At 38.1% G+C, this 18,300-nt stretch overlaps 1 protein-coding gene across 2 annotated transcripts in view; it reads left to right on the top strand.

Annotated features, from left to right (window-relative positions):
• TSPAN5 (tetraspanin 5) overlaps positions 1-18,300 on the top strand; it is a 211,975-nt gene that overhangs the window by 125,029 nt on the left and 68,646 nt on the right. The gene's annotated exons all lie outside the window — the stretch shown is intronic.

The raw sequence follows: 18,300 nt of genomic DNA, 5'->3' as shown, positions 1-18,300 counted from the left end.
TATGTACTGCTAGCCTTTCATGCATTCTAATGGAGATGAAAATATAAACTTATTAAAATTAAGAAAACCATCAGATTAAGTGGTCAACAACAAGGAAAAGTTAAGTTGACATTGTCATTCATGAAATCTCCTGTGTTAAGCTCATCTCAACTCTCCTGCTTTTGGAAGCAAAATAACATTCAGGTAAAAAAAGGAAATGAGATTAAAAAAGAATGGCACTGAATGAAATTGACTTGGTCCACAATTATTTCATTTCAGATTTTAATTCCTATTGTTTATAAATTTTTTTTAGAAGTTTAAAATTTAATTATCTTAGTTTGAGTTTGAACTTGTCAAATTCTAGAGACAATAGTTGGGAAATGTTTTGTGTCTATTTGTGTGTGTGTGTGTGTGTGTGTATGTGTGTGTTTAAGTAGCAGGCCATATTTGACAAGGTTTTTTTTTTTATTTGTATTTAGCACAATTTCATGTGAACTTTTTTGGGTCTTTATCCTATTTCCGTGGAATTAAAATTGGTTGAAAATAGATTTTTAAAAAAAACATGTAAAGTGGTGAGTTTGGTGCCTTAATCGTGTTTCTGGCCTGCCTTTTTCCAGGAAGTAAAATTGGATGAGTTTGGGGGCAAATGGTTAGCCTTTGGCAGAAATCTCCAAGAAGTTGAGAAAATTAGGTGTGTGTTTGGGGGGGGGGGGGGGGGGGGTTTGAAATCCTTCTATTTCATTGAATGACTATTTTATTCCCTTGATGCATTATGCTAGTAGACTGAGCTGCCTGAATGGGGACCCAGCTAGCTGGGAAACTCAGCTCATCTGCTCCCTTCTGTTCCCACCCCGCTTCCTTCTCCTCTCCAAAGGAAGGTAAATTTGGATGACCAGAGGATGCTCAGCTAACTTGGGGTTTACTGGCTAGATTTCTTTCTGTTTCTCTCTCTCTCTCCCTTTGTCTCTTTCTCTTTCTTTTCTTTCCTTTCTTGTCTTTCTCTTTTTTCTTTGTTTTCTTTTTCTTTTCTTTTCTTTCCTTTCTCTATCTTCCTGTTTCTCTCTTTCTTTGTTTCTTTGTTTCTTTCTTCTGCCTGCCTTCCTTCCTTCCTTCCTTCCTTCCTTCCTTCCTTCCTTCCTTCCTTCCTTCCTTCCATCCTTCTTTCCTTCCTTCCATCCTTCCTTCCTTCCTTTCTTCCTTCTTTCCTTCCTTCCTTCTTCTCTCTTTCTTTCTCTCTCTCTTTCTTTCTCTCTCTTTTCCTCTCTCTCTCTCTCTCTCTCTCTCTCTCTCTCTCTCTCTCTCTGTCTTTCTTTCTTTCTTTCCAGATGGCTCAGGAGGGGAAAGTGAGGCTGGTGACCAGCACAGCCCTCCCTCACTCAAAACAAAATCAAGTGCAAGTCATGTCATCATTTCCCTGATGTCATGGTCTTCTTCAAAAATGAAGGATGAACACAGACTCTGTGTGTGTGTGTGTGTGTGTGTGTGTGTGTGTCCATACACACAGAGATTTTAGTTCACTATCACCATCTATTGACTTTATTTTTTCTAAGTCTGCAAAGTTATTAAATTAGAAGTTCTTGGTTTTTCCCTGTTTCTTTACTAGCACACTCTTCATATAATTTTAGATCCACTACTATGATTAGTAATATTATTTTAAAAGTTTTTATTGATATTTTTGGTTTTTTATATAACTTATGTTTCCTCATATGAGTTATACATTAACCAAGTTCTTTATGACATGAAGTATTCTACACTCACAGTCCCTATTATAAATGGCATATTTGAAATCAGAACTTTTAACAGTTTTAAACTGTACAAAGACTTTTGGAGTACCTATCTCTGCAAAGAGAGTGATACTTTCCCATGTCTCTTCTTTGGGGTCAAACTTAGTGAACATATCTTGACCTTATTCAGTGTTTCCTGTATAAGCTCTGGGTGGTAGGAAGTTAGTTGTCATTATTCTAATTCCCATTTGTCCTGATAAATCTTCCTTCAGTACTATTCCATTACGTTCATTTGCCGCAATGTGTTGAGACATTTCTCAGTTGACTGGCATCTATACTTTTCCAATTTTTTGCTACAATTAAAATACTGCCACTCTAAATATCTGGGTGTGCTATGGGACCTTTCTTTTTGTCATTAGCCTTTTTTGGGATATATACCCAGAGAAAGAATCTCTGTCAAAGAGTATGGACATTCAGTAAGTTTCTTTGCATAAGTAGCAGTTGCTTCCTATAATGCCACGTGTTGGTTGCTTTTGGATTGGCAGCATGAAAAGCTGTGATAAAAATTAAGTGAAATTCTCGACCATTCTGTTTCTGGGATAAAGTACAAACAGTTTCCCACCATACATCTGATTGTGTCTGAGTTTCTCTGAAAAAGCAAGCATTTATTCAGTGACTACAGTGTGCCAAGGGCAGCTAGGTGGTTCAGTGAATAAAGCACTAGTGTAGGAGTCAGGAGGACCTGAGTTCAAATCTCACCTCAGACACTTGACACTCACTAGCTGTGTGACCTTGGGCAAGTCACTTAACCCCAATTACCTCATCCTGGGTCATCTCTAGTCATCCTGATGAATATCTGGTCACTGGATTCAGATGGCTTGGGAGGAGAAGTGAGGCTGGTGACCTGCACAGTCCTCACTCAAAACAAAGTCAAGTGCAAGTCATGTCATTATTTCTCTCATGGTATGGTCTTCTTCTGCAACGAAGGATGAACACACATAGTGTGTCAGGCACTGGGGATACAAAGAAAGGCAAACTCCAGTCCCTGTCCCTGCAATCACCTATGTACAAACAAGATAGAAACAGGATAAATTAGCCACTGGGGCAATCTCAGTGGGAAGGCACTAAGATTGAGAAAGTCTGGGAAGGGATTCATGAAGAAGGTGGGATGTTAGCTGAGACTTGGAAGAAGCCAGGGAAGCCAGAAGGAGATGGAGGAACATTCTAAGCATGAGGTTCAGCCAGAGAAAATGCTCAGAGTCTGGAGATGGAGTAGGAACAGAAAGGGGGCTAATGTCCCTGTATCATGGAGTCTTGGGGGTAGGGGGAGGACAAAGTGAGATATAAAGAAACTAGAAAGGTAGGTAATGTTATGAAAGGCTTTACAAGCCAAACAGACATTTTTATGTGTGATCCTGGATGTGATAGGGAGCCATTGGAGCTTAGTGAGTAGGGGAGTGACATGGTCAGACCCACTTTTTAGGAAGATCACTTTGATAGCTGAGTGGAGGATGGATTAAGGTGGGGAGAGGGCACTTGAGGCAGAGAGACCAATTAACAAGCTATTTCAAGAGTGAGGTGATAGGGCCTGTAGCAAGGGGGTGGCAGTATCAGAGAGGAAGAATATGTGAGGGATGTTAAGAAGGTACAAACTACAGACCTGTTAGGATTAGGGTTCGGTTGCTCATTTAGGGTTAGGGTTAGGGTGAGGATACTAGCTTATTGGTGATGAGGATGAGGAGTAGAAGACCAGGTGACTGTACAGTAATAGGGAAATTAGGAAGAGGGAAGGGTGTGGGAGAATTGATAATTAGTTCAATTTTGGACATGTTGACTTTAAGATGTCTATGGGATATCCAATGCAAGATGTCCAATGGGCAGTTGGAGATGCAAGACTGGATGTCTGGAGAGAGATTTAGGAGTGGACAATAGATCTCTGAATCATTTGTGTAAAGTTGCTCATTGAAACCATAGGAGCTATTGAAATCACCAAGTAAAATAGTACAGAGCGAAAGAAAAATGTGTAGAAAGAATCAATTTATGGTAAACCTGGGATACAGGTTGTGATGGAGAAGACCACAACAAGACATCAATCATTTATTAGGCACTTACTGTGTGCTTGGGATTGTGCTAAGCAATGGGTATACAAATGCAATAATATTAAATTTGACCTTAAAGAACTAACATTCTAATGGAAAGATAGTAGCCGAAAGGGGAAGGAGGGAAATCTACCACCATTTATTAATATCAATTACTATTATAATCATTTATTATTAAGAGAAATTTTTATGTTTTAAGGCTGATGTAGTGTTTGCTAAGTTCCTCTCAGTGTATTATTATGATCATTTTAGTATTTATATAGCACTATGTTCCAGGCACTATGCCAAGCACTTCACAATTGTTGTCTAGTTTGATCCTCAAACAATTCTGGGAGGTAGATACTATTATTATCCCTGTTTTACAGAAGAGGTAATGGAGGCAAACAGGGCTTAAGTGACTTGTCCAGGGTCAACACTTGGTATCTGAGGGTGGATTTGAACTGAGGTCTTTCTGATTCCAGGTCTGGCACTCTATCCACTGTGCCACCTACCTGCTCCCAGCATTTATTATTTATAAATTACTAGGACAGGGCATAATGTTGAGGTCTGTAGAGCATGGAGGTGAATGAAGGCTGCCAGATTGGACCCTTACCTGAAGTCATGGCCCCAGAAGGAACTCACAAATGGTCCACCAAAGGGGCTGCCATGACCTTCTGAAAGAGGATGCACGCAAGAGCAACTGAGACATCATGGTGGCAAAATCTGGGTAATTGGAGGTAGAGCTAGGATTGGGGGGGGGAAATTCAAGCATTATGTGTAAACTATGGCACAGTTTTGATTCTTTTTTCCTTAATTTCAATGTCAAAAAAACTTAAATAATTTCTCAAATTTTATCCCATCCCCATCATTCTTGAAAGTCAGCTTTGGGAGATCAAAGCGGAATTGAAAATATTTATGTACTTTAAAAAAATCATTAAGAAAAGGCTGGGGGGGGGCAACTATGCAGCAACTTAAGCAAGATCTGAGGTGTGCCTTTCATATATTTAAGAAGGAATGGTCAATGAAAATTATTTCAGTAAAGTATTAATATTTTGTAATGTAAGAATTATTCTTCTGGAACTCTGAAGTGTTCCTATGCATGCAGTGTGATGGAGAGCGGAGGTGCAGAGGGTACCACAAGGTTGAAGAACAGACTGAAGTAATATGGATTTTCTTTGATGCACAAAAAGGAAAATTGATTTAGAGTGGTGTCCCATAGGTTTAACTCCTTCAGGTCCTCCTGTGTCCCCTTTCAAGTAAGTTAGATCAGTCACCAAGAGGACCTTCCTGATAATCTGGTGAAGCCCTTTGCAATTCACATGAATGATGGGCTATCGGAGGGTGGGGTGATACTGCAGGTTCAGATGTCCATGCTGACTGTATTCTCTTGAGCACATTTACAATTGCTAATAATAGCACCATTGGGAGAAGGAAAAAAAAAGCAAACGAATAAAGAGGCATTTGTCCCCAAAGACAAAATTAGTTGCTCAGAGGAGCGTGAAGATAGTTATCAAGGGGCTTCCTGGGTGCCTTTTGAAAAACTCATTCGAATGAACATGTGCCCGGGGGTCAAACTGAATGAAGATTCTGTTGAACAAAGTCTCTTTTTGCCACTTAAAAGGTTTTAATTTAGAAAAAATGAAATTGATTTTCAGGAAATTACTGTTCTTTTAAGTGATAAATTGTTAAGTGAAAGTTTCCCAAGAAAATGACATCTCAGGAAAGAAAGCCCTAAACTGTTCTCCTTAAATGAAAACTAAACAGCCAGTCACCTTCTTGGGGTGGGGTGGGGATATATTTGTAATAGTGGGGATAGCCAGGTGGTGCCATAGTGCACAGAGTGCTGAGCCTGGAGTCAGCAAGACTCATTTTCCTGAGTTCAAATCTGGCCTCAGACACTTACTAGCAGTGTGACCCTGAGCAAGTCACCTACTTCTATTTGCCTCAGTTTCCTCATCTGTAAATAGAGCTAGAGAGGAAATGGCAAGCCCCTCCAGTATCTTTGTCAAGAAAACCTCAAAGGGGGTCATGAAGAGTCAGACATGACTGAAAAACTGATAAAAAAGAGTGGTAGAAAGTTCTAAGAAGAAGGCTTAGTTCTAACTTCTACCAGTTTTTATAAGTAGAATCCCTTGTAATTACAATGAAATGGGCAATTTGGTAGGAAATGGATAGAGTGCTGGGCCTGGCGTCAGGAAGACTCATCTTGAGTTCAAATCTGACCTTGGATACTTACTAGTTGTGTGACCTTGGGCAAATCATTTGCCCCTTTTTGCCTCAGTTTCCTCCTCTATAAAATGAACTGGAGAAGGAAATGGCAAACTATTCCAATATATTTGCCAAGAAAATCCCAAATGGGGTCATGAAGAGTCAGACACTACTAAAACAAGTGAAAAACAATTTAGAATATGAAAGGCAGTGGGGGTTGTGGAAAATGGTAAAAATAGATCAGATCTGGGTGGAATTGGGTGAAGTCTTCTGGGGCCCCAGTGGGAATGGGACATCCCCAACCAGTAAAATTTGTCAGGCTTTCATAGAATTCTTATATAAGTCAAGCAGGAGCAGGTACTGGGAGAAAGGAAGGAGAAGCCTGGACCTGGTAGGTTGACATTCAAACTCCCCACTGGTGGGAAGGGGGCTGTGGGTCTTTATTGTTGGGCTGTCTCTGAAGGGTTGACTCCAAGGTGTTGAACTTGCCTTGGGGCCTCTTTATTTAGTCAGGGGAGAAGGCTACTTATGGGGGTCATTTCACCAGACTTGCTAAACACACTCAGGCAAAAATCACAGAAAATCACAGGAAAATATATCTTTCAAGGTATGGTTTGAGATTAGGAAAATACATATGCAGTACTTTAATGTGTAAAAAACTACTGTTGGGTCCAGAATTTTTCATGGGAATTTTCCATGTCTCTCTACAAAGAAGGAAAGAAAAAGAAAGGAAGGAAAGAAAGAGGAAAGAAGGAAAGACAATGAGAAAAAGAAAAAGAGGCAGTGTGGTATGGTTAATGAGCTTTTCTGGAAACCAAGAAGACCTGAGTTCAAGACTTATATTGGATATAGGACCATGGACAAATCATTTAGCTTTTCAGTGCCCAAGGTAACTTTGAGTAGGAGTTAAGGGGAGGAGGAGAAGCAAAGAAATAAGCGTGTGTGTAGAGCCTACTATGTACCAGGTACTGCACTAAGTAAACACTTTGCAAATAATCTCATTTGATCCTCACAAACCCTGTGAAGTAGGTGCTCTTATTATCTACATTTTACAGTTGAGGAAACTGAGGCAAACATTATATGACTTGCCCAGGATTGCACAGCTAGTGACTAAGGCCGGATTTGAACTCTAGTCTTGTTGATTTTAGGTTCAGGACTGAATCTACTATGCCACCTAGCTGTTTTTGGTATTTTGCAGAAGTGCCAGCCTGAAAAGAGTTTCTTCATCTTGGTTTCTGTGCCAATGAAAAGCCTATTTTCGTATTTTTATCATACATTTTTTTTCTCTATTGCCCTGGCAGGTCTATTTTAAGGTTACAACCTTTAAGATAGGAATTTCTTTTTAATTGGCTTACATGAATTCTAGTGAGATTCAGTCTACCCTAAAGGTCGTTGCTTTAGTATCTTGGAGCATTTTTGAGGGGTGAAGTAGGGACAAGGTAAACCTATGTTTTGCACAATTTTACAAACAACATTATTGGATTTTCTCATAGTAGTGAGCACAGAGGATTGATAAAGTCTTAGGGATACCCTGTAGATAGCATCCAAACTCCACTGATGTCATGGTAATGTCAAGAGAGCTAGAGGAAGTCCTCTAAGATGTTGGGTGGACCCCTCTGTCAGATTTTTGGAAGGGTGTATACAAGAGTCACATGGATGACCAAATATGGATTGGAATCCCCATCTTTCAGAGAGAAGCACACACACACACATATATCAGAAATAATGGAACCATTAAAATCAGACTCACTTAACTTTGTATGTGGCCCACCACAGAATTTGCTGGTGATTTATCAAATAAATTTTGGTTTGATAAGAATATTCTTAATTTTAGTAATTGAGCAAGTAGGGGTACTGTTTTGACAGCTTTCCTGATGCATTTGGAATCCTTGAAAAATGATTCATTTTAATGTTTTTCTCTTTTCCTCTAAATTTTGAAACTACATTGAGGCAAGGGACATTGTATTCTTGCAATTAGCTGGGATGAATGTGGTTTTTCTGTTTCCTCTCTTCATATCACAGGGTTATTGTAAGCATCAATTGAGATAATATTTCCTTCCTTCCCTCCTTCCCTTTCTTTCTCCCTTTCCTTCCTATTCTCCCTAAAATATATTTTGGGCAGTTGGTCGGCAGTGCTAAATAATCTGAACATTTCACTCTTAGTGTTAAGGTGACAACCACATCTGCTCTGGGGAATAAAATATACAGATATAAAATATCCAGTGATAGTTAGATCACTGGATAGTCAAGATCCTAAGGAGCCCCAGGCCAGGAGAAAGGCTAAACTGAGTGTCTATACTTAAAAACTGCTTTTCTGAAGCAGCAGCAAAGAGTTTTGTTAATTAAGAGACTGATAGTCTTAGCTGGGGCTAGGATGGACTTCAGCTGTTGTTAAGGGACTGAGTCTAGGTTAATTATCAGCTAGTGATCTGAAATCTCATTTATTTCTCTTTCCTTACTCAAGAACTTTTTAAACTTTTGGCTTAGTATTTCATCCTAAATTCAGGCTAGGCTTGTTCATTATGTAGCCAAACTATCCAGAGGAAGCTGATACACACACACACACACACACACACACACACACACACACACACACACACACATTTTAAATCAGTAGATTGTCTTATCAAATGCTTTATTTGCCACAATTTTTCAGAACCAATTTTAACTTCTTAGAATTTTAATAGAATGTCATCTAAAAATATTAATCATTTCTCAGCAGCTCATGAAGATTTCTCCTTTGTGCTTAGGTGAAGTTTATATTTTTATAAGACTTAAATATGTTTAAAAGTGAACAGTTTACTAATTAACCAATTAAACATTCAAAAAGGCTTGCAAGAGAAGTTTCCATAATAGACTAACTGGGCGGGGGTGGACAGGTTTTGGTAAAGTGGAAGACGTAATCAAGTGGAACCCCTTCACATGTCTTCCAACTCTGCTAGAGAATTGCAGCATTACTGAATAAATCTATCTCTTGGATCTGGACACTTCTTATATTTCTAGAAAAACAACTTACCAACATCCTGAACATAGCTTCATAGAAATTTAAAAGTAATCTAGTCCAACCCCTATATTTTACAGACGAAAGTAGAGAGATGAATGAATGCAAATTCAAATGACTAATACTTGTGCAAGAAATTAAGGTGCCCTGGCTTTCTGATTCAAAAACCACTCTTCTTTCTGTATCCAGACACTGGTTCTCTGTGGTGGCCTTTGAAATTCTGATTGACAGTGTCAGAGAATAGACTATTTGTTGTCCTCTCCCCCTTCCAGCATGGACCAGATCAACACTCAGAGGGTTATGTAATTAATTCATTTCAGCATACATTTAAGCATCTACTATGTGCAAGGTGCACTGTTAGATGCTTGGGAAATGAAAATGAAAAATGGTCTAGGTCCCTTCTTTCAAGACGTCAAAAGGATGAGAGGAATAGAAATATGGATTTATAGAGGAAAGGATCTTAGAAGTCATCTACTAATCATCTTTATTCCACAGATGAGGATGCCCAGAAAAATGAAGTGATTTGTTTACAGTCATCCAGGTAAAATGTATACATGCAGAAAAGTGTTATACAATGTAGAATATTATAGGGGTCAAAGACATTGAGACAAAGTGCTCTAGGATAATTTGCTTCTTTTCTTTTGTGAATCCCTTTTCAAAAATCAATTTTATTGATATATTTTGTTTTTATGTAATTTTATTTCTAACTACATCTTCTTTCTACACTCTCCCAGAGAGCTCTCTTATAGTAAAGTAAAAAGAGAAGAAAAATAAATTCCATAAAACTAACCAATATGTAAAATAAAAGAATGATGTTATATATATATGAAGAATTCCATCATTGTGGACTCTTACTTCTGCAGACAAAGGTGGGGAAGGTGTACGTAGCTTTTCCTTGGGGCTCCACTTGGTCATTATAAATGATATTCTGTTTTGATAGCCATTTTCCAATTTGCATCGTTAAAGTCATTGTCTATATTGTTTTTTTCTGATTCTATTGATTGATTGGCCATTAGTTCATATAAGTCTTCCAGTGCTTCTTTGAATTCCTTATCTTAACCATTTCTTAATATTCCACTCCATTTATTTAGCCATTCCTCAAACAATGGACATCTACTTCCTGTTCCTTACTCACCACCCCCATCCTTCAAAAATTGGTGTATATGGGACATTAAAAACAAATATGAGTTTTCTTTTAAAATCACATTCATTTGCTAATTTATCTTTCTCCTCTCCTACCTAGGGAACTATCTCTTAAGGACAAGGATTTTTAAAGTTTTTTTTTAATCATCTCAGTTAAGCCAGCATCAATATTTCATACCATTAGCCCCTTACCTCTTCATTGTAGAAAGGGAGTGCATTTTTTCCAACTCTTCTCTGAGGTCAAGCTTGTTCATTATAATTGTACTGTGTGCAGTTACTAATGAAGAAACTGAAGCCAAGAGAGGTTAAATATCTTTTCCAGGTAATATAGGTAGCAGTGAATGGAAGTAGAAGTAGAAAGGAGATCCTTGAATTCCAGATTCAAGGCTCTGTCTTCCTTTCAGCATCATCCACCCCAAACTTTGTTCCTGTCCTTATTTTGATTTTCTTTTAGTCCTCAACATAACTTTATAAAGCACCTTTTGTGATCCATGGCATTCACGAAAACTCAATTCTCTCTGGCTTTGGACTCTTGTATCTATCTCTAGCTATTTGACGTTGCTGCTTGTTTCTGGAGGTATTTTAAAGTTGGAGTGGTTTGATGAGTTTCCTCCATAGGCATCTCAGGATCTTTGGAGAACTGCTCCTTTTTAGAATCATTTAGGATTTTTCTTATCTTTCCTCTGAACTCTTTGAAATCTGATTTCAAAAAGTGGGCACTGTTATCAGGGTGTGAACAGTCTTTTCTTTATTACCCAGTATAAAATGTCATAACACTTTCCTTTCCTGATTCTTATAATGTAGACTTTGTCAACCATTTCCCTTTTATTGATCAGAATCAGTTCTAGACTCAATTATATTTGTAGTTCCATTTTGAAGGATGGAATTAGGAAGTCAAGTCAGGAATTTCTCAGCAGAATGAGGGCATCCAGTATACTCGGGAAGTATGTTAATTTGGACAAATCATTTAGCTTTTCTCTTCTTCACTTCCTGTTTTGTAAAATGATTATATTGAGGAAATGGGAAATTAGCACTTTGTAAACCTTAAAATGCCATATAGACTTTTTTTTTTATTTTTTATTTTTTTTTTACCTTTCTCTTTTGTTTACATGGTATTTCCCCCCAGTTACAGGTAAGGACAATTTTTAAGACTTCTTTTAAATTTTGAGTTCCAAATTTTCTCCCTCCCTCATTTCCACCCTACCTAAGAAGATAAGCAATTTAATATAGGTTATATATATATATAAAATCATGTAAAACACATTTCCATATTAGTCATGTTGTAAAAGAAGAAGCAGACAGAAAGAAAAAATTCCCCCAAATAAAGTGAAAAATACTGTGTTTTGTTTAAAGCACTGTATAAATCCGAGTTTTTGTGGTTGTTCATCTGTCAAATAGAAAGGTTGGATTACATCAGCAGTATGGTCCAGGGAGCCTTAGGGGTCCCTGAGATCAAAATTATTTTTATAATAATACTAAGATGTTTTCATTTTTAACATGGCAAACATCAATAGATACGACTCACATAAACAAAAGCTCTTTGGTGAGGGGGATCTTCAGTCATTTTTAGCTGTGTGAATGGATCCTGAGGTCAAAACATTTGAGGGCTGCTGAATTAGACAACCTTTAAGATTCCTTCCAGCTCAAGCATGCCATAACAAAGGAATATTTGATAAATAAGAGTGGGAGGTGGATGTTGGGTTTTTTTAATATAAAAGAATAAAGAATGACCTTCCTTCAATTCCCACAATATTTTTGGTTTAATATTGTCTCATACATTTTATTATGTCGGTTTCCCCTTCTCAACAAGGTTGTAATGTTTTTGAGCATGGATCATGTTTCCTTCCTCTTTGTGTATCTTCATAACATCTAGCCTCCTGCTTTTCTCATAGTAGGTGCCCTAAAATATCATTAATCGATCATTTATGGGATTAATAAAGCAGAGGAAAATGTTCAATGTTTGCATTTAAATGCCTAATTGTAATATATCTCAATCTGACAAGTGAGAAGTTTTCTTCTGCCTCGTTGGAGACTGAGACTAAATTAAGGGAAAAAACCATATAGTTCTCCCCTTTAAGAGAACATGGTATCCATACTCTATTTGAGGGTTAAAAAAAGAGAAGACTTTGAAACTGAGAAGCCTAAAAGGATACATTTTTTTAAAAACTCTAATGTTAATGATTTGATCTTGGAACAGTTTAGCTAAAGTATAGGCATAAACTTTGAACAAAATGGGTCTCATCAATTTTACAGTTACTGCTGTTATGATTGGAAGTTTTCTGCCAACTACTTTTGGCCCAGTGTTTTGAAGTTAGCTCAAGAATTCTTGTTATTAAGTTTCTTTAAAAGGGAAGTGATAAAATGTGAAATGTCACCTTCATTTTGCAAGCAACTTTTGATAATTGTTTAAGAAATATTCTGATATTATGAAAAAGGTGGCCAGGAAACCTGGAATTCAGAGTTAATTCTAGTCTAAAGTTAGACCTTGGTAGAGAGCTAATTTTTCCTGTAGCAAAACCAGAAAACATGGAAGATACTTAATTTAAAAAATCTTTGCTACTGTTTTGGGCACACATTTATGTTTAATTCTTTACCCGCTGTATTTTAAGTCATTCAGGGCTCAAGAGTGACTTTTGTCTTTTGTGGCAAGGCTCAGAATAGTTTCACCCTCATGGTATGTATCTGTAGGGAAAACTGAAAGCTATTGCTTTTATCTTGGCTAGAGAATGGTTGTTCTAAGTTCTGAGTCATTTCATAAACATCGGATATCATGAAAAGAGGATTTTTTTAATTGATAAATTTACCTATGATGGCATACAACTAAATGTTAAGCAGAAAGGAATGCAAAATCATTAACCAAATATGGCTGATTACTGTACTAAGCCCTGGGATACCAGTAGAAAAAAAAAAGAGTTATTTCCTGTTCTCTAGGGGTTCATACTCTAATTGGGAGACATAATACATAAAAGAAAGTTTAGCTAGTGGGCTAATGAAAATGTTCAGAAGTTAGAAGTGTTTGGGCCTCCAATGGCAATAAGGTTTAGGGGATATCTGTTGGTCAGATACCAGTACACGGTTGGGCAGATATTAAGTCTTGGAGGGCCTTCAGAGGATACAGTGGCAAGGCATGTGCTAAGGCTTAGTAGACTTCCATTACTTGGGCAGGCCTACAGTCAACTCCCATCTTATCTAGCCTGGTGATCTCACAGGGAAGGAGGGGGCTGAATGTTAATAGGGAGGGGAGAGTCCTTATCCCTTTCTCTTTCCTTCATCTGGCTATTCTTGTGCCTTTTTGTTGCCAGGCCATCCCTGATGGATTCATCTCCATGTTATAGTTGAGGAAACTGAGGCAAACAGAAGTTAAGTGACTCCCAGGGTCTAGTAAGAGCTAGTAAGAGTCTGAGGCTTCATGATTCTAGATACGATGCTCAATCCACTTTGCCATCTAGCTTCCCCTAGACCTTTGACCTTATGAGGATGCAACACAGAATTTTGTTAGAGAAGAGGCATCATGAGTTAACTGCTTCAACTACCTTAGGGTAAATGTGCTTTGAAGATGACCTGGAGTTGGACATTAGTATTTTAAAATTTTTGTATCTCTCCAAACACTCTTACTTTCCTTCTTTTATAAATGTTCCAATTACTGGGCAATATTTGTTTGGGTAAAACTGCTGTTCTTCAAACCAGTGGCACTGAAGTGGTCATGGGGAATAGTAAGTAATAAGAAAGTATTATAATAATATTAATAAGGCATTATGCTGCAATGTTAAGCTTATTTTCTACTACTCCCACCTGGTTTCTTAGGATTATCATGCTAGAAATCCTTTTCCTTCATTTATTTACCCATTCATTCACTGATGCTTTCCTTCCCCTATTATAAATGGAAGACCATAAATTTGTTTGAATTGGATTACAAAGGTGCTTTTCATATTCCAAGGTCATAGAATCATAGATTCAGCACTGGCAGGGACCTTAGAAGTAATGTTGCTCAACTTGCTCATTTTACAGATGAAAAAAGTGAGACCTAAGGAGATTATGTAACTTGACAAATGTGATAGCTTGCAAATGTCAGAGGCTGGATCCAAATTCAGATCTTTTGACTCTAAATCCAGGGCTCTTTCCAGGCAACCTGGGAATGCAAATAGAAGTAAACAAAACAGTTCCTCTCATTAATATCCTTACCTTCTAATCAATGGAAGACGGGATATAAAAGGAAACTTCAAGTAGGAAGGTGAAGTCCAGAGAATAAATGTGTCAAGCCAAGAATGAGGTGAAGTCCTAGAGCTCCTTAATGATGATCTGAGCCAGGCACTTTCCAGTCCTGCAAATGGCCCTTAGGGTAAACATAATTTCTAGAACAACTAGGTGGAACAATGGATAGGGCACCAGGCCTGAACTCAGGAAGACCTGAGTTCAAATCCAGCCTCAGACACTTACTAGTAGTGTGACCCTGGGTCTCAGTTTCCCATCTGTAAAATAGGCCAGATAAGAACTGGCAAACCACTCTAGTATATTTGCCAAGAAAACCCCAAATGGGGTCACAAAGAGTTGGTCATGAAGGAATGAATGAAAGAAGAGAATTCCAGAGAATATTCCATTACATTAAAGTATCACAACTTTAAACCATTATGCAGTCAATGGATATCTATGGTGGTTTTTATTTTTTTTTCAAATTCTTCCCTACTACAAAAAGTGTTACATTATAATTGTTTTGATAAAAATGGCTAGGACCTTTTTGGAATATATGATAAGTACTATGATCTCTGAATCAAGAATTATGTCCACTTATAAGAATTTTGTCAGGTACCTTATCTTGTTTTTGCTGTTGGGATATGTGTTGGAATGTCAAGCACATTATAGGACGGGCTTATGCAAGCTTTTCTTTTATTCCTTCTGTTTTTAAAAATGCCTTTTCCTCTCCCCGTCCCACTTTAAAATATCACTTTCTTGTTAGGGGCATCACAGTGAATCTTTAGTAGGTTTATTTTCTTCTCATTTGATGGTGCCAAGAACTATGCAATGATCATCCAATCAGAGTCCTCCAAAGTTTCAGGAATCTGAGCTCCATTATACTTGAGTTCTTTCTTTCATCCTTTTTCTGTAGATAAGGGAGAGTTATTTGTCACGCTTTATGGCATTAGGTTTCAGATCTTATCGAATTGAGGCTACTTCTGCAAATACCTCACCATACTTATTGTATGTGTGCACACAAGACTATTCTCAATGGATCAAAAGATAATGGGCACTATGGTCTGAGTCAGGGCAGCAGATGGTGGATTGGGTCTATCAGAGCTCAAGAGAGATGTTTGTCGAAAGGTTGTCAAGTTATTAGTTATGTTCTGCTTTTAATAGGTGTTGTCTATGTAATCTGGCAATACTCGTTCAATTAGAGATAAAGCAAATGCACACACAGTGTGTTCCTTTTTTGTTATTGATTTTTTCTAGTTTTATTTTATTTTTAATGTATCTAATAAAACAAGCATTTCCATAGCAGTATAATAAAAAGATGCACATGAAGTTGCAAATTATTTTGTACAACTCGCTATATTCCTCTTAAATACACAATAAAGTTATCGTGTGATTTTTTTTCTTTTTTTTTCCCCTTCCCCATCCCTCCTGTCCCTAAACACAAATGTGTGGGTATACACATACACGTATATACACATGTATATGTAAAATCATTCTATACATACTTCTATTATCAGTACCTTGGATGCAGAAAATATCTTTCTTCATATGTCCTTTATAGTTAATTTGGGTATTTATAATAATCAAAATGACTTATTCACTCAAAGTTGTTCTTAATGCAGTATTGCTGTTACAGTATATAATGTTCTCTTTATGTTGTGCTCGTTTCACCCTTCATTTTTTGGTGTAAGTCTTTCCGTGTTTTTCTAAGGTCATCAATCTCATCATTACAATTTGTTTCAACTATGTGCCCTTATGGTCAGGCACTAGGTGCTTAAGCTTCAAGCGTGTGTGTGACACACAAAGTACTTTAAAAGCTACTTTCATATTCTTAGCATTTCAGTTTGTATGAAGGATCTTCTTTAAAAAAAAATGTCACTGAACATAGGCAGCACTCATATATGTAACAGGATTTTCCCCAGCCTGAGTCTTCCTCAGTACTAATCATTATCATTTGCATTTGTTTGGTCCTCTATAATAGGCAAGGAAAAATAACATTCTTCGTTTGCATTGTGGACTGATTTTCATCTTGAATTGTTTGAGGCTAATTTGTTTTTGGGTTGTTTCAGTCATGTTTGACTTTTTCTGACTCTATGTGGGGTTTTCTTGGCAAAGATACTGGAGTGGTTTACCCTTTCCTTCTCCAGTTCATAGATGAGGAAACTGAGGCAAAACAGGGTTAAGTGACTTGTCCAGGGTAACACAGCTAGAAAGTATCTAAGGCCAAATTTGAACTCAGGAAGATGAGTCTTCCTGGCTCCAGGTCTTGTGTTCTCTTTACCCGCTGTGCTGCTTGGCTGCCCATTGAGGCTCATTACTGGCACTGAATGGGGGAGATTCATAAAGGCACATGGTAGGAGAAAGGAAGCCTTGTATTGGTTCTCTGTTTGAGTAGTACTAAGATCAGTTTGCAAAAAATAAAATACAAATCCCAAGGCTGTTTTACAGAGGGAAGCATTTTATTGGCGAACAAAAATTTTCTAAATTAAATTTGCCACTGTTTCTAAATAACAAGTATCAGTGAGTATGATCTCTACCTTGCACTCACTCAAATTTTCTTGGAGTGGTTTGCATTGAATATACCTAGGGCATAGGATTATATTTGATGCAAAGAATTCGATGAGAAGACAGGCTTGTTCTGAAGTTCATCAGAGATGGGATTCATTTTTGGAGCAGATCTTTGGATGAACATTAAGGATCTCCAATTTAGCTAATCCTGGACTCCTCATTTAAATCAGCCTTTGGATTGACATGCTAATAATTCTGAATCTGACTGTCACTAGAATGTTCTGCCCTATCCTCATTCTGGAGCTCAAGCTGTGTCCTAGGTCTGAGCCAGAATTTAATGGGCTCCTGAGGGGGGGCGGGTAGGGAATGGAGGGGCTGTCTTGCCTATGAGAGATACATAAACGCTGAAAACCCCAATATTTCCGCATTTGTTCTAGTATTAGATTTCTAGCGAGTTTCTAATCAATGACTCTCAGAATACTTTAAAATACCCAACCTGTTCTGAAACTCAGCACTTGATAAACAAGTGAACAGTCTTTTGAGCTGAGTGGGAATTGGTTCACAGAGTATCCTATGCCTTTTTTCCACACTCAGGTGGGCAGAGTTGTATCCAGTTGGTTCATTTATTTTCTCTCGACTCCTGCTGATTTTACAGTGACTTGATCCATAGCATCAAGGACCTGGGACCCCTACGTCTCGCCTCTTTTTGTAGCTGATTTAAGTCCTGTGCTACAGGCAGTACACAGTCTTCTTTGTCATTCTATCTCCCGAAATCACAATGAACAAAGCAATAGGGACAGAAGAAGGTAAACCAGAACCTCTCCTCCTGGAGAGCTCCAACTCAGATAACGGCACCTCCTGATAAGATGGAGAGAAAACAGCTGCTGCTACCAGTTTTCTAACAATAAAAGAATGCATCTGGATACTGAAGGACAGTCTTGGGTTCACAATGGGGGCTTATCACTGACCTTCATCCACTCTCTTTTCTCCCTCCTACTGGAGAGATCATTGGACTGAGGAACATGACAGACATCTGGCATCTTTGTGGGACCTTTCTCATCTGTAAAATGAGAAAGTTTGAGGAATGTTGGAAGGCACATTTTTATGACAGTTCAGTTTGACAAAGTGCTTTCTTCACTGGTTAACAGTACCAGACTGAATGCCTCCTTCCCAGCTTTTAATTTGGGGACATATGTAGCACACCCCGTTTCCCAGGGCCCTCTCCAGGTAGGCAAGGCACTTTTGCTTCCTGACCAACCCCTGTTCCTCCATCTGCTCCTACCTGCTGTGAGGTAAGACATACCATCACCATCTGCCACCATATTGAAAGCTCATGAGAGGCGGGGGAGAAGGGAAGAAACCTTGAATACATACTTTTATCACATGCCTCCCCCAATAGCCTTCCCTCTAATCTCTGCTACTTCAACTGGACTCACATTACATTCCTTATCCTAGTGACTCTAAACCCCCA

The sequence above is a fragment of the Notamacropus eugenii genome, chromosome 7 (genome assembly GCF_028372415.1).
Source record: "Notamacropus eugenii isolate mMacEug1 chromosome 7, mMacEug1.pri_v2, whole genome shotgun sequence".
Classification (NCBI taxonomy): Eukaryota; Metazoa; Chordata; class Mammalia; order Diprotodontia; family Macropodidae; genus Notamacropus; species Notamacropus eugenii.
The sequence above is the reverse complement of the archived record's forward strand: the minus strand, read 5'-3'. Positions and strand labels throughout refer to the sequence as shown.